At 34.1% G+C, this 22864-nt stretch overlaps 1 long non-coding RNA gene across 1 annotated transcript; it reads left to right on the forward strand.

The window, feature by feature from the left end:
- The first annotated feature begins 4261 nt into the window (after nucleotides 1–4261).
- Nucleotides 4262–21480, forward strand: LOC149925519 (uncharacterized). The gene is made up of 3 exons (XR_016476979.1): nucleotides 4262–4330; nucleotides 21127–21243; nucleotides 21358–21480. It is a non-coding gene; the product is annotated as an uncharacterized LOC149925519 (long non-coding RNA).
- Nucleotides 21481–22864: the final 1384 nt, after the last annotated feature.

A 22864-nucleotide genomic window follows, 5' to 3' on the forward strand; every position in this document is an offset into this window, starting at 1 on the left:
AAATGAAATTTACAACGAATGGCACCGAAATCTAATCATCAACTATATTTATAATGTCAAAGGATTTAGATGGAAACCTTTTCGAGTCTAATATTAATAATTGACTGTTATAAACCATCACGAGTTGCGTTTTAACAATGAGATATTGTGAGCGTGATTATGGAACCAAGTTATAGTTTTATTTAATTTAGGTTATGTCACTTTTAAGTTGAATTTAATATTTTATCATTGTCAAGATGTTTAAGATAAGACAGTGGCGAAAATAAGGCCCCCACAGACCCCGCAATTAATGCAAGAAGGCCACAGGGTTTCAGGGGCCCCCTACATTCTTATCAAATAATATGCTAGATACCGACTTAAACCCCGAAAAGAGTTTCGCGAGGGGGCCTAGGGTGTCGTAGCTACGCCACTGCCATGAGATACAAATTTTTAAATACCCGAAATCTTACTAGATGGCGAGGGGTAAGACACTCTGCGAACTCGGTGTACACTGCCGTACCTTTGACAGTGCTAAATGGAACTCGCGAACTCTTGAAAATATGTACCTTTGACAGTGCTAAATGGCGTCCCCAATCTGAAACGTTGAAATCGTAAATTATCTAAAAACTGATTAAATAATTGATTAAATAATATTTATATTTATTTTTGAAAACTTTTTTAAAATTTTAACGCGAAACATTGCTTAAAATAGTGTTTGCAATAAAACACAAAACGATTAAATCTAGTCTAAATAAAAGTATACAAACTATATTTTTGTTTCCCCGTATGCAATTTCCGAAACGGTCGATAGTAACGCGTTGGAATGAGGCAACAGTGTTCCTTTTTAACTTATCAATAATCAAGCAGTCAGAATATCTCCGCAGTCAAGTGCCTCGGCTAACGGCCGTTTGCTCGGGTTTTAAAATTCTTCACTCGCATTTTTGTTGAAACAAAAAAGACAACCTTGTTGCTAGGCGCTTTGTCGCTCGATCCATGTTGACCCCGATTATTTGGGCTAGAATTTAAGAATGTCCCCGTAAGACGTTTGGGTCCCATGCAGCTGGTACAAACAGCGAGACAGTCAAATTGGCGCCCATCGGATTACGCGTTTTGCTGTTCCGTTTTCATATAGTTTCTCAACCCTTTACCCCCCTTGTTTTAAAACATACTCCCTTTTTGACCCGATTTCCCCAAAATTAAGGTCACCACCATTCTCTTACTTTTTTTTGTTTTATAATGGTACGAAATCGAATCGTTGAAAATAAATGAACGTTTATAACTAGCGTATCCATTTAGAATATTTTATTTTAAGAGGAAACCCAGTGAATGTCACATTTTACGTCATTTGTTATCGGTTTTTCCGGCTGTTTCGGTTTTGGAGATTTGTATTCTCGATTTCTTTCAAAGCAATTTTCTCAACCTTCTATAATCAGTTGCAGTTTAAAGGCCGACTACATAGTTATTCGGTTTACTCTGTCTTTCACTGGAAGCTGGCTCGCTGCAAGATACTTATGCTATGCAAGCAGCCAACTACCAGTGAGAAACAGAGTAAACCGAATAGGCAAAATATCTAGTACATTTGGAGGAAAGATACTAGAATTTCCGGTAAATCGGCGGTTTTAATTTTGAATTTCGACTATTTTCTGTTGTCGCGTATTATATTAATCCATTTTAGAAATGTCTCTCGCGTAAATTTCCATGTGATCAATAAATATTTAATGCAAATTATTATTTGTAAGCTTCATTATAACGTATTTTTAGTATTATGCTACTAAACAATCCTCAAATCGGGCGTTTACGTCCACGTGGTAATTTCGGCATTACCCGTTCTATACTTACCCTGGACTCGTCAAACGGAATTTGTTTTAGGTAGTATTTAAAATAAATAAACTGTTTTTTTAAGTCATTAATTAATTAATTAATTAATTAATTAATTAAAAATCACCTTGAAATATAACGGAATAGACGGAAATTTCCAAAATTATATAACGCGCGCGCGTATATTTAGAAATTCAATCGTAAACAGTCCAAATTCGAAATTACCGCTTACGATTTACCGGAAAATCCTGCTATCTTTCCGCCAAATGTACTAGATATTTTGCCTTTGGTCATAGTTTTAATAATTTTTAAATTTGAGGATCCTACTCAAAACCATACTTTTTTATGAAATGGAAAAAGGGTTTATTTTATTTTGCTACTAAGGTAATAATTTAAAATCTGTTCAGATTGCATTTTCAATTTAGATCTTTATTTTATTAAAAAAGTATTTAAAATAAGTGTTTGAGGTTATACTTTATATACGTTATATTATACTTTTATATTATTACAGTTCCAACACTTCTAAACGCGTTACAAAGTGTTATTTTGTAATTTAATTATTTTACGGCAGAAATTCGAATGAATTAAAAGGCAATGTTTTAGAAGAATGCATGCTCTTACTCCATCTAGTGGCATAAAACGTTACTAAACATTCGAAATGTTTCCCCTTGAGCGGAAAAAAATTGAAGATAACGTTTCGGTTGCTACGCGGAAATTGCGACTTTTCCTCTTCTGGTAAACCTGCTCAGAAACTAACTCCGTCGTTCCACTTAAAGGGAGTATAACCTTTTCAGGAATTTGGGGCGATACATAATTCCCTCCCCTCATTTTTCTAACCACGTGTTATACGTAGTGTGAAATACAGTAGTTTTTGAGTAACTATCCCACTAAAAGTATCCCCGCTTTGGTAGTGCTTTTATTTCTCACACCTACTAGAACGCCTTTCGTGAATCTAAAACCACGTACCTCATTATTAAGAAATTATATTTAAATAAATATCCAAACTTTAATGAAAATAATTAATTTATAGCTCGGATATTGTTGTTTATATGTTAATGAAGGGTGTATTTAAAAAATAAACACTAAATACGAAACAATAAAGGTTTCAAGTGTGAAAAGCTCTTCAGGGCAGGTACTCTTGCTCTAATAGTGTTTCTACTATCGTTCTAGACTAGCGCCATGAGCGAGAAAAGAGAGAAGCTATGGCGCACCCTACCAAACAAGGAAGGTTCTACTCCCTTTAAGAGAATTAAAGAGATATGTAAAATTGGAGTACCATAGGCAGCCACTTACTTACCTAGTTGATACCTACTAATTGTAGAATGTAGAAGCCTGTGTTGAATTTGATTCGAAAGTTTAAATTATTCCACTTGAGTGTACGTAAATTACGAGATGTATTATGTTCTACTTAGGCATTTCAAAAAGTAGCTGGATTAACACTATTGGGAGCCCTGAACAAAGTAGAATTTTGGGGACCTTAAACTTTCAGACCTTACTTTTTGACTCTATTAACGCCAATGTGGTTATAAATATAAAATACCAATAGAATGAAAAAAAAACATTTATTTCTAAGACGGGGGGCCCTTGTGCTTTGGCACACTTGGCACACGCCTTAATACAACCCTGAACCTGCCTAATATCAATCAAAACCTGGAAGGGCTCGATAAAAAATTTAGCGTATAGAGAGAGATTAAGTATAGATATAAGTTATTTGTATTTTTTATAGGACCTCTAAAGGCCTTAATCAGGCCCTGGAACTGATGGAAGCGCGCGCACTTTACAGAGATGGTTTTAAATTCTAAATTAAATCCCAATTTCAAAAGAAGGAATTTGAAAGTTTCGCTTTCTTGTGAAAGTAAAAAGGATCCAGGTACTACATATCATTGTGCAATTTTGTAAAACTTGTTGAGGAAATTAGCCAAGTTTTTTTTTGGTCAGTTTGAAAGCGCTTCATTACCACCTCGTTAAAGGTCGATAGAGTATGTATCGATGAAGATTTAAGAACGCGGCAGTTTCGACGCGAGTTTGTCGACAATAACAGCGACCCCTTGAACTAGATTTCCGCCCCGTAAAAGAGAGAGACGGAAAGATTGCGATATCCGATTTAAAAAGTCGAAATATGAAGAAAAAGGGTTGAAACTCGCTAGTTTTTCTGCATTTCACTTTTTCCTCGTATTAAGATTAATCCATTCATTTTGAGCCGATAACGGATCGCGTACCAACGCAACGTGCAACGCGGGCAGCTGTACGACTTCTACCCGCGATGATGGCAAACCGGTAAGTGACACTATAGTCCAGGGTAGTTCAGGGTTGAAAGGGGAAAATGAATCTCGCAACGGAGGTTTTGATTCTTTCATAGGATTGATGGTCGTTTGAGAAAAATACGTGTTCTTTTTGGCTTTCTTTAGGGTCAATGCTTCGAGGAATCCGTTCCTTATAAAAAGCCGTACACGCTGGCATGGTTTAACAATTTCGGAAAGCGCGTAGTTGGATGCAAGCGTTGCGAGGTGACGCGGTCAACGGTAGACAGTGGGTAAGTTTCTCATTTTAATTACGCCCATTTTGATACATACTCAATGCAACGCGAACAAATTAGAATTCTATATCCTTAACCGAAATATATTTTCGATTGGAAATTAATGAACTTCATTAACGATTCCAAATGAATACCGGTAAGTTATCTTTTTTTTATTATTATCTATACGTGATCGCGAAGTTTTTGATTGGACTCTTTCGAGTTAGTTAGTTAATTAACGACGAGAGTGACGGGGGAGAGAGCCGATACGATGTCACATAATTCGTGATTTTGGACTCCCAAATAGTCGCTCTGGCGTCGTAGATTTTTTCGTATTTCTATCCCCCATTTCTACCCCTCATTTTTACCTTTTTTTGGAAAGTTCAAAGAAGAAAAAATTCTGAAAAATGACATTTGAAAATTCAATCACGAATATATTTTTTCTTTTGTGGTATAAAGAAAAATGCTTTCGTCGAGTTTGATTGGTGGTCGCGACTTTGTAAAGGAATTCTGGGGGAAGGGGCCATTTTTTGTCAGATTATCCTTGGCTTTTATATTATAAATTATAAATTTGACCTTTGAGGAGCGGGTTCTGCGTTTAGCCAATCTCTTTCTTTTTCTATATTGCTTATTATCTTGAGTTTTTCGTGTACGATGTGGGTTTTTGTAGCAGAAGCCGTTGAACCCCTGGTGGCCTTCTGCAAATTGAAAGTTGGTGACACCCTGCCTGTCTTCGAGAGTTTTCTCAATTTCGCCCCCCCCCCCCATTTACAATCCTCGCTTCTTTTTTTAATTCTGTTTTTAAATTAAAAAGTCGCCTTTTTAAGTTTGGATTAAGATTATCTTTAATGTTATTTGTTTACATTTTATTCGATCGAATACCTTAAAATGTAAAATGTGTTCGGGAATGTGTTCGTTATTTGGAGACAGTGGCGTAACTAAGGTTATCATTGGCACCATTATTTTTCATAATCTTTTGGGGTCTCTTATTCATTGTTTTGAGAGATATAGATTTCATAAACTGTAAATAAATAAAATCTGTGTTATAGTACCTTTCAGCATTCCTCTCCCTACTTTGCTAGCTTCAGCAGTTGCGGAAAAACCCTTAAGTTTTGGGTTAATTTGTGACAGTACTAAATTTTCAACCCCTTTAAAATTTGACACATAAGTAAAACGTCTTATAATAAGTAAGATCTTCTGATAAATATTAAAAGATCCAAAAGTAAAAACAAGCCATCCAAGCCACTATAAATGCTGAATGTTTAAAATATTGTCTTCTGTTCCAAGCTTAATGGAAGATGACGGAACCGACGACTCTATGACGTAGGGGAAGTAAGTCTTCCTATAGATAGGGGAAGGCAATTTTCACCAACTGACTATCGGAATCGATTTATTTAATCGAAAATGATCTAAACATTTCTGCACCTTTTTTTGCAAAACGCTACTCACTGTTGAACGTTTCCTCGCCAACCTTAGAGCTGAGCAGATATAAAATGTGTGGAGATGCACCGTCTGTCACACCGTTCTCTCATAAGAGTCATGTAGTGTCCAACGCTATAAGCTCATAAACCGCTGGATTTTCGTCTGCTATGTGGACATGTTTTGCCATGATAAAACACGGCAATCATTATGATCTGTTTTAGTAGACGAAAATTAATGTAAACTGAAAAGCCTAATTTCCTGCTAGGATCAACAGACCTTTATATAAAGTAACATTGGCATTCTGCTTCAGGGGTGACGTATCGATGAGGTTTTTCTAGTGTTGTTAATTTTCCAGAAAAGTTTCACAGATTTGATATGAGTATTGCAATAATAATTCATTTAATTAGTATCGAAAATAAATTAAAATCAGTTTGAACTTATAAGTAATTATGTTACATACGGTAATACGGAGGGTCAAGACGTACTTGTAGAAGCATTATATTTTAAAGCACGCGCTGCTTAATATTTCAATGTAGAAGGGCTCGTTCAATTTCGCACGCGCTATCAACTTTTTTAGCCTTACAAATAAAACTATAGTGTTGTTAATTTTCCGGAAAAATAAAATGCGGAAAAAGTTCCGGAAAATTTTCCGAATTGCGGAAAATTTTCAGCAAATCGGAAAAATAAAAATTTGAAACATAAATTACCTTTTAAGGGTTTTTAATGTTTTTAACTTTTTATCGATATAAAATGTCTAATATCAGTAAACATACTACAAAACATTAATAGCGTTACATTGTTAATCAGTTTAAACTAGTCTAGAGGTTTAGTTTTACTTTCAGATTCGAAAAAATGAGGCGAAAATACCGCTTTATTTCAATTTGCAAACAATATATTAGACTAATCATGGAATGAAATCTTTTTTATTTTTTTCGGAAAAATACTGAAAATTTTCCGGAAAAAAGGCCTCGGTCATTTTCCGGAAAATTTTCTGACTTACAACACTACGTTTTTCTATGAAAAGCGCTGGACGTAAAGGTAAATTCGACGAGGTACCCTGTTTTGAAGTATAAACTGAACAGAAAAACAAGTTCAGCAACCGTAGCTTATTTTAAGAAAAGGCCTATTTGACTTAGGCAATAGCGTATTTAGTGCTTCCAATCGATTATCAGATATTATAACATCAGTTGATATGGGTTAATACAAACCAGATAGTTTTAACGCGAGACTAACGCGAATTCATTGTAAAAAACCTACATGCAAATTGTGAGCCAAGGGGTTCGACATTTTCAAATTTTGCGGACGAGATTTTGAATCTCGAAGTGATTTCAGAAATCAGAAACTGATTTTGAGATTTCAGAGCGCGATTTTAGTGTTGATTTCTATTTTTTAGGCTGATTTCGAGCAGGCCCGGACTGGCTCCTTTGGGGGCCATCGGTGTATGGAATAAAAATTTAAATAGTTATTTATAGGACAAGAAATAACGTTTAAAGTGTACTAGATTCTACGTGAACATTAATTTTAAACGTTAATCGCGTCTAAAGGACCTTTGGGAAAAATTTAATATTAGCAGTTTGGGGGTCCCCGGCTCAAGGGGTCTCCAAATTGCTTATAATACATTTTTATTTGACCTGACCAGTCCGGGGCAGATTTCGAGATTTTGGACCTGATTTTCGCCCAGATTTCGGGATTTTCCAGTGGATTTCAAGATTTCTAAAATCATTTTCTCTAGAGTGTAAGGGATTTTGTACGAGGTGAACAGATTTCAGATGTGTCCCAGCTATCGATTTTAAATATTCCTCGATTAAATTCCTTTTGAAATTTTAATTACTGTTTATTTTTATTTTCTTCGACAAGATTGTAAGTCAGATAACCATTCAGCTATAGCCGAATATGGTCAGATGAACTATAATCAGATCAGGGCATATTTTAAGGATTTTTCAGAACTATCCAAATGCGATTCTGCTTTCTACCCCACCCCGCAGAGGTCACCACTAGCACAACGATCCAGATCATTGAGCAAATTTCATTATTACCTTTTACAGCTTAGCTACCAGGCTGACTTACTAACGAAGTAGCTTGCAAGTCCTGTAGTAGTTTGCCCATGGTTAAACTTTGGCTTGCCGGAGTATTTTATCAGTTTTTTAGAACAATAACTTAATTGTCTAAAATAAACTTTTGAACTACCCAAAATGACCTCCCGAATGAAAATTTTGGGCTAGTTCTGAATTTTAGAACTACCCAAATACGGCAAAACTACCCACTAAAATAGACCCTGTATCGGATCAGTCCAGATCGATTTTTGAGGATAAAGAATCGGCAAAAATTTCAGATCATATTACTTTGGCGGGGAATACATAAGATAAAACAGATCTAACTATCTGAATATTTTCAGGTATCTATAAATTACAATCTCAATAACCGGACCAGTTAGCCGTTGGAAGTGGCAAGATGTTTTCGTTGAATTAAGGGTATAACAATATTTAAAGAATGATAGATGTATTGTTTATATTAAAACAGTAACCTTCTACGAAATTAGAAAGGTCGAATTGATGACATAACGGAATGACGTCATTGGATCATTCGCGGTAGTACGAAAAAACTGATAACAAGGCAATCCTTTGATCAGGGGTGACCCTATCTCCTCCGACAGCTGCCAAAAAAGCTAATGGTTTTTACACCCAGGGAAAAAATCAGGAATGATTAGCCGTATAAAAAATCCCTCGGAGAGGGTCATTAGCGGCAAATTAGCCGCACTTTTTTGTGGGGTGAGAAAATGTGTAGCTTAAAAAAACAAATTCCTTGATTAGGGTAGAGTTTTTTCGATGCCACACGCTTACGGCACGCTGCTGTTTCACCCCACTTTCGTATTATACAAAAAAAAAATACTTTCCAGGGGGGTATACTATTTTCATTCTGATTAATAGGTTAGGAGTGGTTTATTTTTTATAGTCTCTGCAAAAATGATGATGTAGTACTCCAACGTTTTTATACGTGATCAATACAGGATTTTCTTTTTGGTACCGTTATGGTACGACTCTGAATCGCTTTATAAAAAAAAAACCACCAATCGAGCCATTGACCTGGCGCGCTATTTTGAATTCTCCGAATAGTCTTTCTGATTTCTAGATTACAGAACTCGGGCTTTTTTTAAAAGGTTAATTGAAACACGACGCTTTGGAGCCGCTTAAAAGTTACTAAACTTTCTTTTTCGTAAATCCAGCGCGGAAGAATCTCGAACCGATAAATTTGAAACTTTCTCGTTAAGGTCAATCTCCCAGTTTTTTTTTTCTTTAAGAGAAGGTATATCTTCGATCACAAGTAAGTAATTTATCACTACGATAAATTATCCATTTAGTATTACTTCGCGCACTACACTGTGGTAGGAGTATTTGACAACAGGCTCTTAAATAAAACCTGTTCAGCGATTTGCCTAGAAGTAGTAATACAGAGAGCCACGGTTGAAAGCGCGCCTTGCTTAAAGGGGAATGGTCAAGCTTTAACCAGTTAGAAAGTCCTAAAGCCCATTAAAAACTAAAATTAATGGCGAAAACCGCATCAAAAAATATTGAGAGGTTAATTTTTAATAAAATGAAGACATTTCGGGAAATCCAAAAACGCGCGTCCGCCGCGACACCTGGTGAGAAGTCGATGAGACAGAAAAACAACGTAAAAGCGCGCGCTGCTGAAGACGCAAAAATTTGTTTTGCACGCGCGGCGCGTTCCAGTTATAAGAGACTTAAGCCTAAATTGCGCGATTTTAAAAGTTAGGATAGTTCGCAATTCGCTCATACGGGGTTAGGGGCGCTGACGGCGAAAATTCAGACCCAAACACCTGCCGTTATTTTTAGTTTCAACTTTTTGGGCCAAAAGCTATTTTTTCAAGCCAAAAAAGGTACGTGTTAGTATATTGAACGTCTTGTTAATCTGTTGAAACGGAAATAAGGCCATATTTGGAAAAGCTTGGCCGTTCCCCTTTAATATTTGGATTTAGAAGGGCTCGTGCAATTTCGCACGCGCCTCCCTAAAGACAAAAACACGTGCGCGCGCTATCAACTTTAGCCTTACAAATAAAAATAACATAAACACGTGACTATATTGTTCAGTGAGTTGCGCATGCGCCTAGGGGGCGAAAGAAAAAGAGAGCGGAATTTATTGAAAAGCCGATTAAACTAATATTAACCTATTATAAAACGTATTATATCTGCGTAATAATAAAATAGTCACGTGCTTATGTTAGATTTATTTAGCGTTGTAAGTCGGAAAATGACTGAGTTTCCGTATTTTACCGAAAAAATTAATTAAAGGTTTTATTCCATGATTAGTCTAATATATTGTTTGCCAATTTAAATGAAGCGGAATTTTTGCCTCATTATTTCGAATGTGAAAGCAGGGCCGGCGCTAGGGGGGGGGGGGTAAGCGGGGCAAAAGTACCCCGGGCCCACCGGAACGGGTGCCTAACTAAAATTATCTGACAATTTCCAGAAAACCAAATTTTTGAGTAAAAATTACCTGGGGCCCGAAAATCCTAGCGCCAGCCCCGTCTGAAAGTAAAACTAAACTTCTAAACTAGTTTAAACTGATTAACAATGTAACACTATTAGTGTTTTGTAGTATGTTTACTAATATTAGACATTTTATATCGATAAAAAGTTAAAAACATTAAAAACCCTTAAAAAGTAATTGATGTTTAAATTTTTTATTTTTCCGATTTGCTGAAAATTTTCCGGAACTTTTTCCGCATTTTATTTTTCCGGAAAATTAACAACACTATAGTTTTATTTGTAAGGCTAAAAAAGTTGATAGCGCGTGCGAAATTGAACGAGCCCTTCTACATTGAAATATTAAGCAGCGCGCGCTTTAAAATATAATGCTTCTACAAGTACGTCTTGACCCTCCGTATTACCATATGTAACATAATTACTTATAAGTTCAAACTGATTTTAATTTATTTTCGATACTAATTAAATGAATTATTATTGCAATACTCATATCAAATCTGTGAAAGTATTAGCATACTTAGATATTTTTTAGCTAGTATTTTATGATTAACAACAATCTTTACCTGTTACACTACTGTGACTGTCAATGAAATAATAACCCTTAGTTAAATATCATCGAAACAATACTAAATTTTCTTTGTTTAAAATATTCAAATCCCCTCCTTTGGTGACTAGTGAAGTAAACGAAATATTATTAAACATTGGATATGACAAATTTAACAATATCACTTGGATTAATTTTAATCCGCCGTGTTTTGTAATTTGTAAATACTTACACTCGGTAGCAGACGACATACCGAGATCAAGAGTCGAGCGAAGGTAAAAACAAGGAGTAATATATATAACGTTGATCCAAATCATCCTTGCAAAAACAGTTTTCCTTCCCCCTCAAAGACCTTTTCACACGAGCCAACTTTTCAAATCAAAATGCTGAGTCAACAAAAATGGATCAGTGATCCATTTTTTTCGCGTACTTTTTTGGTGGATCAACTCATCGAACTTTCATTCACACGAACCAACTAGTTGACTCAACTCAAGTTGACTCATCTAGTTGGATCAAAAAGTTGGCTCGTGTGAAAAGGCCTTTACCGTAACGAACATTTTATGGAAAGGTCTATTATAGACTTATTATTTTCATTATTCGTATGCCTTATGAGATTTCAGTTTCATTTGCATTTATCATTTATCATTTATATGTCATTGAATGCATCCACCATCAAAACACTTATCTACGACTTTTTAAGTTAGAAACGAATATCATTTGTTGTAACAAAGTAAGGTATGGCTTTCGAAGTTAGGTTTCCAGCTCGATCGACTGATAAACTGGATTGCAAATTTACCCTCCGACTGAGAACGAAGTTTTTATGTAATGGAAGCAAGTTCTCTCCCCAATGGTTAATGGGATTTCCCCGAGTTCTTTGGCTTCCCTTTTCCATAAAACCAAGAATGTATTGAAGTTACTAAGAATATTTGAGCATAGCATTAACCCCTGGTACCATCCTCACAGCTTTTGTGGAGAAAGTTCGTCTGCATTTAAGGGGCATTCAAGGTCATACCATATAGCAAACTTGAATGGGAAAGCAGACGAATTTAAGCTACAAAGGCTGCGAGGATGGTAATCAGAATCCTGTAGTCCAATATTCTTAGTAACTTCAATACACTCTTGATAAAACTTGTAGAGGTTAACGGTAATAGTAAGTGTAGCGAGATTTTGGCTCAAGTGCCCGGCCACCTGAATTAGTGGCATTAAAAGTCGCTAGATGACTTGGGATTAAGGTGGTATCTAGCTGATTATTATTATTAATCGAATATGGTGATTCATCCTGAAAATTCCAATTTCTACGTTTTTTTAAATTAATTTCAGTAGAGTGTCAAGAAATTAAATAGTTAATACCCTTTAAAGTTTTCCCCAATTTTAATTTTTTGAGACCCATTGGTAGGATTAATTTTGAGGTCCTTTAAAATTTTAAGATAAGCCATTATACGTCGCCATTAAAACAAAACCACGTATCTTTTCAGTGGCCTTTTTGAGAAAAATGTTTTTTTAATTTTGCAGGGACTTGTGAAATCGCGTGTTAGGTTTTTACATTTGAGTTAATTTTATAGTTAAATAATTTCGTTTCAATATTGAATTTATGAGGATTTTAATTTAAAAATATTTAACTAAGGGGGAATTTTTAGAGATACGTGGTTTCGCGTCATGAAGTGAAATAGGAGCTGAAAATAAGCAAGATACGTGCTTTTGCGCGAAATGCGTTGCGAATATCAAAGATACGTTTAAATGTTTTTTCGATTTAAAAAAAAGAAATTCAATTGCAATCTATTAATGTTTTTAATGTTATATACGTAAATTTGGGTGTAGAATCTAAATATGTCAATTTTTACAAAACCACGTATCTTAAGTTACGTGGTTTTGTTTTAATGGCGACGCATAGCGTACCGTGCTTACCCTGGGAGCCACCATGGTTAATTACTTTGTTAGTTAGTTTGACAGTGATTTGGTCGATAAACGCTTTTAAGGGGGAAGAATACAGTAAAAGCCTCTTTTTCGTTCAAGCTGAACGTTTCTGTTTTAACAATTACACAATTGAATTATATTTTTCTTATTAAGCTGAACCCCCCTCTAGTGCTTAAAATAATTTTGATAATTCTAATATTAATAGTTAACGAGATTTAAGGTCGTAACTAAAGGGTAGTTTGGGCGCTTGCCCAACTTGTTTAGCTCCGGGGTCCGAATTAAAACGTAATAACTTAATTACGATTGTAGACCATTGGACCGAAATCCCATTCATCCGAATGTACCATTCAACCGAATTCCAATCGACCGAAAACCGCGTTTGGCGCGGTTTTAATTCAATATACCGTTAGTGATACATATTTATATATCGTAGGTTACGTGACGATAGTATATCTAATTTGGACTAAACTATGTCTTAAATATTTATTATTTCGTACCGACGTATATTTTTAGACCTTTTTCCCTTGAAATTTGATATTTTCCGGGTTTAATTTTGGAAAATAACCTTGATAAGACCCGACGTGAAATAGTTGCCTACCATATCTAACCTAACCTAACCTAACCTAACCTAACCTAGCCCAACCTGAACTAACCCAACCTGAACTAACCTACCCGAAGTGAAAACGAACCAGATTTAAATTTCCCATTCAACTGAATCCCGCCATGTTGGGCTATAAACGAAAATACTTTTCGGTTCAATGGGATTCGGTCAAACGGGATTCGGTCCAATAGTATACAACCCTTAATTACTTTAAAATTTAATATTGGAAAAATTATTTTAGGCACTAAAGAAGAGGCTGTTTTACACTGAAATATTATTTTTTTAAGTTAAAATACAAAATTAAAAGAGTTTAGCTTGAAATAGCGCGAAAGTAGACCATGTCCACTGTAGTCTTCTCCCTTAAAAGGTATTCGTTCTAAAATGATTTTGTCAAAACGTGTATGTTTCGTAGTTTTCTTGGCCAATTATCCAAATATCTGCAAGAAAAAGGAATAAAAATGTGTTTTAGCTTTTGTTTTAGGTTAAAGCATAAGTATGACATTTCTTATTGTTTTAAAGCAAATTTCATGATCGAACCTTTTTTCGACACTGACGTTCTCGACGAACTTCGACTTGGATTTTCACTCGAACTGAGTAGTATGATATCGTCTTTGGCAGTAGTATATTTAACCTTAGTTATATTTAGACACTAGGGGCTCTGTACCTAGAGCTACACCTAGATTTTGCAAAAGCTCTAGAAATCAGTTTGGTTATAATATTTCCTAATAGTTAACTTAAAAATTAAAAAGTGGTCTTGCCCAACTTGTTAAAATGTTGCTCTTACGTCACAAGACACGGCTTTATTAGTATAGAGTGTTGTCGTCTGAAACCCTGCGACGTCACCATTGTAATTTGCCCATTGATAAAAAACAGTAACTGTCATGGCGGCCACTATTAACACTACAGCTGTGACGTTACAAGTTTTCAAAATCGTATCAGACGACAACACTCTATTTTCTTCGCACTAGTGATTTTAACGCGCGCTAGAAAAACCTATATTCCTTTGGAAACTGTAGCGCGTGCTCGTAGACTTGTAAAAGTAAAAGACTGTGACGTAAGAGCCACATTTAAACAAGAAGCCCACATTACTTTATAAAAAGAACTATTGACATACTTATTGTTTTTATGTTACTTATGGTTAACGTAGTAAAATGACAATCCATTCTAAGGTGTAAAAAAATTCAATCCGGTGTCTCTGCTAAATTTGTTTCCAGAACCCGCAATTCACTACAGCTTTGAAACAGTTGATTACGTTATCAATGCTTTTTACCAACTTCGTTTAATTTTTTTCCTCCGCGTGGATTTAAACACTTAAGAATGAAGAAATAAAAACACTGAATATTGAGCCTGTTTTTTTGGAGTAACACTTGGTGAATATCAATTGACTGTATGACTTTTGCCATAGGCTTTTCCTGGCAAACAAAAATAAAAGGAAGCTACCATACAGGAAACAGACTCGTATATACAGATTAGAGTTTTTTGAGGGCGCATTGCGTTTTTTGGTTTTTGCTAATTTGAATATTTCAAAAGTGTTTTTGCGCATACCAAATGAGCCACTACCGCCACGAAAAAATATCAACGTATAGTTTTTGTGTGTTTTTTTATTAATGACGTCACTTAATTTTTTCCACGTAGTATTAGTAGTAAAAATTCTTTTTATTTATTACTCTATCCTTCTCTGTACACGGAAATAGGTCGTAGTGTTTTTTAGTTATTTTTTAAAAAACGGATATATGCAAATGAGCTCGCGATTGTACGATTTATCGAAGACCTATTTTTTGAAAATGGGTCTTTCCTAGCTTAGCATTCCCGTCTTGGCGAGCTATCTGCGTGAGAGAGGGAGAGTGAAAATGCTGAGACCTAGGCCCTGTTTAAATGAGTTTTTTCGCCGATAAATATTTAGTTTTTAAGGTCAACCAAATGGGGAAAGTAAAACTGGATCGTTTAATTGCGAAATATCTCAAATGCGAAAATATAGGCTTAGCAAATTATTTAAATATTGGAAATTAAATTTCCACCTCAATCAAATACAGTAGATTTTAAATAACGTAGCTGAATCATTACTAGATATGGTTCAATTTTTTTAGGAATTTTTTTAGTGAGGTTAATTTTCCGGAAAAATAAAATGCGGAAAATTTTTCCGCAAATCGGAAAAATAAAATATTGAAACATAAATTACTTTTAAAGGATTTTAGATTTTTTTCTCCTTATTATCGATATAAAATGTCTAATAACAGTAAACATACTACAAAACATTAGTAGTGTTACATTGTTAATCAGTTTAAACTAGTCTAGATGTTTAGTTTTACTTTTAGATTCGAAAAAATTAGGCGAAAATGCCGCTTTATTTAATTTTGCAAAAAATATTAGACTAATCATGGAATGAAAACTTTTTTTTCGGAATATTTTCCGGAAAATTTTCCGACTTACAACACTAAATTTTTATGGTGTCGGCTTAATATGGTTCCATTTTAAATATTAACGCGCTATTTACTCTTTCAAAGGACCAAACAACTACTTATAAAACCAACCTTTTTTTATTTAAAAAATAAATAAATTGGACTCACTGGTCTTTTAAATTTGTACTCGGGCGTTAATTTTTTTTAATAAATGTCGATACTAAACCGGAGCTCGTAATTTTTAATTTCTGTTAATTTATCTTGTAAATTTATTAACTTTCAAGCTATTTTTGTAATCGGTGTACAATTTGACCGAAGTAATGGCTCTGTAATCATTTTGAATTCGTAGTAATCGTTTTGTAATCTCTATAACCGTTTCTTTGCTTTCGTAATCAGTGTACACTTTGGCTGAAATAATTACGGTAATAGCTCTGTAATAACTCCACTATCATTTTGAATTCGTGGTAATCGTTTTGTAATATCTGTAATCGTTCGTTGATTACGTAATTAGTGTACACTTTGGTTGGTAATGGGTTTGTAGCCATTTCGCAATTATTCCATTATCATTTTGTAATCGCTATAAACTTTAATTGGTCCATAATCTCTGGATAAATTCATAGAAGTCAGTGTACAGAAAAAATAGTTTTTAGAGTATTTTTCCAGGCTAGTTAACTTAAATTTAAAACTTAAGTTTAAAATTAATAAAATATAATCATCATAATTTGTGTTTGTTATAAAGATTATTTCAAAGTATAATTTTCATGAATTAATTATACGTGATTATTACGTGGAAGAAAACCTTCGCCGATAAATGTTCCCTCAAATTCTTGAATACATATTTTGTTTTTATAAGAAGCATAAATGTAATGTGACCTAGGGCTACAAAGTGCCAAAACACGGGGTACATAACGCCAAAATATGCAAATTCGGACCCGGGCTCTAGTAAATCATCTATACGTTTGACTATCCAAACTAAAGTTGAATTTTTTATCATTAAACTTTGGGATAACGTATTTTTGTGTTGCCGAGCCAATAATTATGTATTCGCGAATCGTGTGACAAACGTTTTTTTAACGTTTGTGCATCGATTTCTTAGTAATAAAGCGCGTTCAAACGTCAACCATTAAGAAATTGAGCTTTTTTTAGGGCTCTCGGATTATTTTAAAGATTATTTCAGCCACTTTTTGCGCGTAAGAGCCAGTTTTTTAGGACGCAAAAAAATCTGCATAATTCGGGGTTGTGGGTCCTACCTGTAAGAAAAAACCGAAAAATTTGCCTATAATAAAAAAAGCGTACATCGTCAATTAATTTTGCATATTCAAAGTATACCCTCAATGTATATAATTTTAATATTTTTTATTCAATACACTTTTTTATATTTATCTGGAAATCTTTGACGTACATTTATTCAACGATATTTTATAATTAGCAATTTCTTATATAATTAATGATGGTTTTTTGTATCATGATAGCCGTAATTATTTTTTAATTTGCGTCATAAAAAGCTCAAAGAATATTCTTTAGAGACAAGAGTAAAATTACTTCAAAATTACGCTCAATTTTCTTTCTTCGATATTTTATATTTATTTAAAGAAATAGGTCAAATTAAATCTTTTTGAAATTTCGAAAAGAAATATTTTTATTTCTTTCCGGATTGTAAAAAGTCGTTTATTTATGTTTAATACTTGATAGCTAAAACAGACACAGAAATTCCACCATTTTTTGTTTTGAAAAATTTCATGTTCAACTAATTTTTAAAAAAATTAAATTTAAATTATTCTTTAAACAACACAAAATGAAATATAATTATAATTAAAAATGATTTATTTCAACGTGGAATTTCTAAATAAGTTGGTAAAGACCAATTATACTTTGAAATCTAAAGAATGTCTCGCGTTAAGGTTTTACAACTAGTGCCTCCAACCAATTCTCAGATATAAAATGCGGTACCTGAAAAGAGGAAATAATTGTGTAAATCAGATATCAGATTATCCACATTTACGTTCAGATATTATCAGATCAGTTGATATGGGTGATAATGCTGACTAGATAGATTAAACTGAAAACTAATTTGAAGAGACAGATTGCAGATGCCTCACAGTTATCGACTTTACATATCTCCACATTAAATTATTTTCGAAATTTCAATGATTGTTAATTTGGATTTATTTTTTACAATATTATATAATAATAATAATAATAATAATTATAATCAGCTAGGCTAATACCCTTTGCACCACCTTAGGCCTAAGTCATCAAGTTACTTTTAAAGTCATTAATTCAGGTGGCCGGGTTACATTGCGTAGGAAGGTGGTGCCAAGCCCTTCATGCCACGTGAGCTAACAGCACCCTACACTCTCTATTACCGTTAACCTCAACAAGTTTTTATGGAAGGGGAAACCGAAGAGCTCGGGGTGAAACGCCTTTAACTCGGGGGTAGAGAACTTGCAAGCTCAACGCGGAAGGAGTTCTTCCTAGTTATCACCCAGTACTAAGAGCCACCTGTGGACTGCAATGACTTTCATTGCTACGCAACGAGTTTTTGAAATTTGTAATGATTAAGGGGGAAGACTACCGTGGCCATTGTCTACTTTCACGCTATTTCAAGCTGAACTCTTTTAATTTTGTATTTTAACTTATTAAGTTATTACGATTTAATTCGGACCCCCGGAGCTAAACAAGTTTGGCAAGCGCCCAAACTACCCTTTAGTTAGGACCTTATATCTCGTTAACTATTAATATTAGAATTATCAAAATTATTTTAAGCACTAGAGGAAGTTTCAGCCTAATAAGAAAAATATAATTCAATTATGTAATTGTTAAAACAGAAACGTTCAGCTTGAACGAAAAAGAGGCTTTTAATGTATTCTTCCCCATTAAGCTTAGCTTCTCTTTTCGGGGTGTTAGTCGCGAGCCAAATTTCCCGCATGGTACTGATGGATCCTAAATAGGACGAAACCGGTCTATCGTTTTAAATTCTGACTATTTTATTTAGTTTTTAATTCGTTTTTGATTCGTAGATCTATTTGGTCCGAGTCTCGCGTCTTTTGTGTATTTTCGAAGACCTATACACAGTTTGCATCCCTACGTCATCAATGACGTAGTTTCAATTATAGATATATGCACCAAGAATAATTATGTAATTTGAACAATAAACCGTACAATTTCGTCTTTTGGCTGGTGTATAGAATTTTAGTAAAACGCGAGGGTTAACCGTTTCAATCGTTGTTTGCGGATTTTAATTATTTACAAATGATTAAGAATTTAGTTTCACGTTAATATTGGTTAACTGCCTTGTTAGAAATTGTTCCAGTAGTTCAATTACCAAGGGAGAACGAAAATTGTTTATTTTATTCGATAGCGAAGGTAATTGTAAAAAGGATCACCACAAAGGCCTAATTTGATAAAATTTGTCAAACTTCTTTTCGTAGATATTCCTGTAGTAATTTGCTGTTTTGTTTAAAATGGACTTTCAAGAGACCCTCTAGTCAATTTAAAATACGTCGCCGTTCGTTGTGAAGCCAAAGTTACGAGCGAATGACGTATTTCAAATCGACTAGGTTTCTTGAAAGTCCCTTTAATAATCCGGGTTTAAAATCTTGTATGGTTTTGTTTAGGGCCCATAACGATATTAATTTACAAAATTGTAAAGCATAAATCTAATTTTCGTATGTTTTGTCGCTTCGATGAGTATTCGAAATGCTTTGAATTTTTAGATCTTCCTCGGGGTTTCCATGGAGATCATATAGGTCCCTCCCTTAACTGCAAACTATGTATTGCTCGTAAGTTTTTAATTACTTTAAATTTGTTTTAGGGTTTAGCTTTTTTATTCCTTTTAATTATCGACTTCTCTACCTTTTCGCGTGTTTAACCATTCTTTATATATATGTATTAACGACGTAAGCGTATAAGTCAGACCACTGATCAGAATCATCAGATAACTTAATCTTGTGGATGAGACGGATTATGGCAAATCCGTTCAGATTGTTTAATTCAGTGGAGTTGTAAGTCGGACAATTTTCCAGGCCATTTTTCCGGAAAATATTCCGAAAAAAAAATAAAAAGTTTTCATTCCAGGATTAGTCTAATATTGTTTGCAAATTTAAATAAAGCGGCATTTTCGCCTCATCTTTTCGAATCTAAAAGTAAAACTAAACATCTAGACTAGTTTAAACTGATTAACAATGTAACGCTATTAATGTTTTGTAGTATGTTTACTGTTATTAGACATTTCATATCGATAAAAACTTGAAAAACCCTTAAAAAGTAATTTATGTTTCAATTGTTTTCTGATTTGCGGAAAATATTCCTGAAAAATGTCGATAAATCATAAATATTTCGGTTAACTGTTTATTTATGGATATTAAGGGGGAAGAATACAGTAAAAGCCTCTTTTTAGTTCAAGCTGAACGTTTCTGTTTTAACAATTACATAATTGAATTATATTTTTCTTATTAGGCTGAAACTTCCTCTAGTGCTTAAAATAATTTTTATCATTCTAATATTAATAGTTAACGAGATATAAGGTCCTAACTAAAGGGTAGTTTGGGCGCTTGCCCAACTTGTTTAGCTCCGTGGGTCCGAATTAAAACGTAATAACTTAATTACTTTTAAATTTAATATTGGAAAAATTATTTTAGGCACTAAACAAGAGGCTGTTTTACACTGAAATATTATTTTTTTAAGTTAAAATACAAAATTAAAAGAGTTTAGCTTGAAATAGCGCGAAAGTAGAGGCTGTTCTACACTTAAAGGAAAAGTCCAGGTTGGGTAAAACTTGTATCTATTTGAAAGATCATGTTTAAATATACTCAAAAATATCAGTCATCAAATTGTATCTTTTTTTAATGACGAGAAATTAATTTTTAAACGATCCAAATTTACCCGCCAAGCGAGCTGCCACTTTCTTTCGCCTTCCCTTCGCGGACCTCACGCGGAGCAAGCGCGCGCAGGGAACAGAGCGCTGCTATAGCGCGAACAGCGCGTGATTAAAGTCCTAAAACGTCACCGCGAAACAAAATGGCAGATCGCTTGGCGGGTAAGTTTGGCTCGTTTAAAAATTAATTTCTCGTCACTAAAAAAAGATAAAATTTTACGACTGATATTTTTGAGTATGTTTAAACATGATCTTTCAAATAGACCCAAGTTTTACCCAACCTGGACTTTTCCTTTAAATATTAATTTTATAAGTTAAAATACAAAATTAAAAGAGTTCAACTGGAAATAGCGCGAAAGTAGACAATGGCCACTGTAGTCTTCCCCCTTAATCGCGGTTATAAAAGGATTTAATATGAAAAAAATAAGTTTTTATTCGGATAATTTTCTGTCATGGATATAAAACAAATGGAAGGGATATTTCTTATCCAAACACATAAAAGAATCGTAAACTTTAGATAGCTGTCCAATAAATTTATGCCATATTTTCTTTATAGCGTTAGCAGTTCATAAATGACACAACCAAAACCAAAGACCTAAAGTCCAGCGAAACTAACCCCCAGCCAGCCATGACGTATTCAAAAAATAGTTTCAAAAGGAGGAAACTACGAAAAGTAAGAAATATTTTTGTCAACAAAATTAATTTTTGGCATCTCGCAAATTTTAATTTGATCAGAGAGCGTTTAAATTCTGATTCAAATGTACGAATAACATTCTTGGACTTTCAGTCGCCTTTCGACACCTATAATTATCGTCTGGATATGTATACTTATTAGTCGCAGACAAGATGCGTACGCCAGTCTTCAACCAGGGGAAAAAGGTTTATTCAGACTTAACTAGATGTAATTGCCATCGTTCAAATGTCTTTAATTAAAAGTGTTTTTAATAATAAACGTACATTGTACATCGAGATAATATAATAAATTTAATTGAATTTAATAACTGGGGGAGAAACGTTTCGTTGCGTAAGGTTTCAGACTCTGTTCAAGTGGAATGGTCATTATTGAATTTTGCGGTGACGACCGGGTTGAGGAAACGGCCTTGAGTATTGTTCAATTCATCTTGTATTTATTCCTGAAACATTCCTGGTTCTTGAGACATAGACTATATTAAAAACTAATGACTGTCGCCGCATTTTTTATTTGCGGATTAGGCTCCTCGACAAGACGTGAGCACGGTGAGCTTTGAGGAAAATATTGATAATGCCATAAGCGCTACCTTTATTAAACTGCAACGCTTTTTTTGTAAACGTCAACGATTCTAAAAGCACATTTTGCCAAGGGAGATTCTGTTCTGATATTGTTAAACTGCAACGCTTTTTTTTGTAAACGTCAACGATTCTAAAAGCGCATTTTGCGTAAGAAGATTCTGTTCTGATATTGTTAAACTGCAACGCTTTTTATTTGTAAACGTCAACGATTTTAAAAGTGCATTTTGCCGAAGGAGATTCTGTTCTGATATTGCGTGATATTGTTAAACTGCCACGCTTTTTTTGTAAACCTCAACGATTCTAAAAGCGCATTTTGCCAAAGGAGATTCTGTTCTGATATTGTTAAACTGCAACGCTTGTTTTTGTAAACTTCAACGATTCTAAAAGCGCATTTTTCCAAAGGAGATTCTGTTCTGATATTGTCCGTTGTCTATTTAATTCGGGTTTTTTAAGCATTAGAAGTTGTGAAGGGTTGTCGAGGCTTGTTCAGTATACTTGTCTGACCTTTATGGCAATGTTGTCAAAGGTCTTCCTAATGTTACGTCACAACATTTATCACTTTGTTATAGGGTGTCCTAATAATCATGATTAAAAATATAATATGATTTAATCGTACGAGGGTGTCCTAATAATCATTGGAGTGAGCCGCATTTACCGAATTTTTATATAGTACATTTAAACATTATCTTTTTAAAACCCACTACTGGTTTCTTATTAAAAACTTCCGGTTTCAGTTTTCAAAACCTATTGATTTATCTTTTGAAAACCTACTGATTTCACTTTTCAAAACCTACTGATTTCCCTATTCAAAACATACTGATTTCACTATTCAAAACATACTGATTTCACTATTCAAAACATACTGATTTAACTTTTTAAAACCTACTTACTTATTTTACTTTTTAAGACCTACTTATTTAACGTTTTAAAACCTACTAATTTAACTCTTTATAACCAACTAATTTAACTCTTTATAACCTACTAATTTAACTCTTTAAAACCTACTAATTTAACTCTTTAAAACC

This window comes from Leiobunum rupestre, chromosome 10, assembly GCF_980474605.1.
Source record: "Leiobunum rupestre chromosome 10, qqLeiRupe1.1.hap1, whole genome shotgun sequence".
Classification (NCBI taxonomy): Eukaryota; Metazoa; Arthropoda; class Arachnida; order Opiliones; family Sclerosomatidae; genus Leiobunum; species Leiobunum rupestre.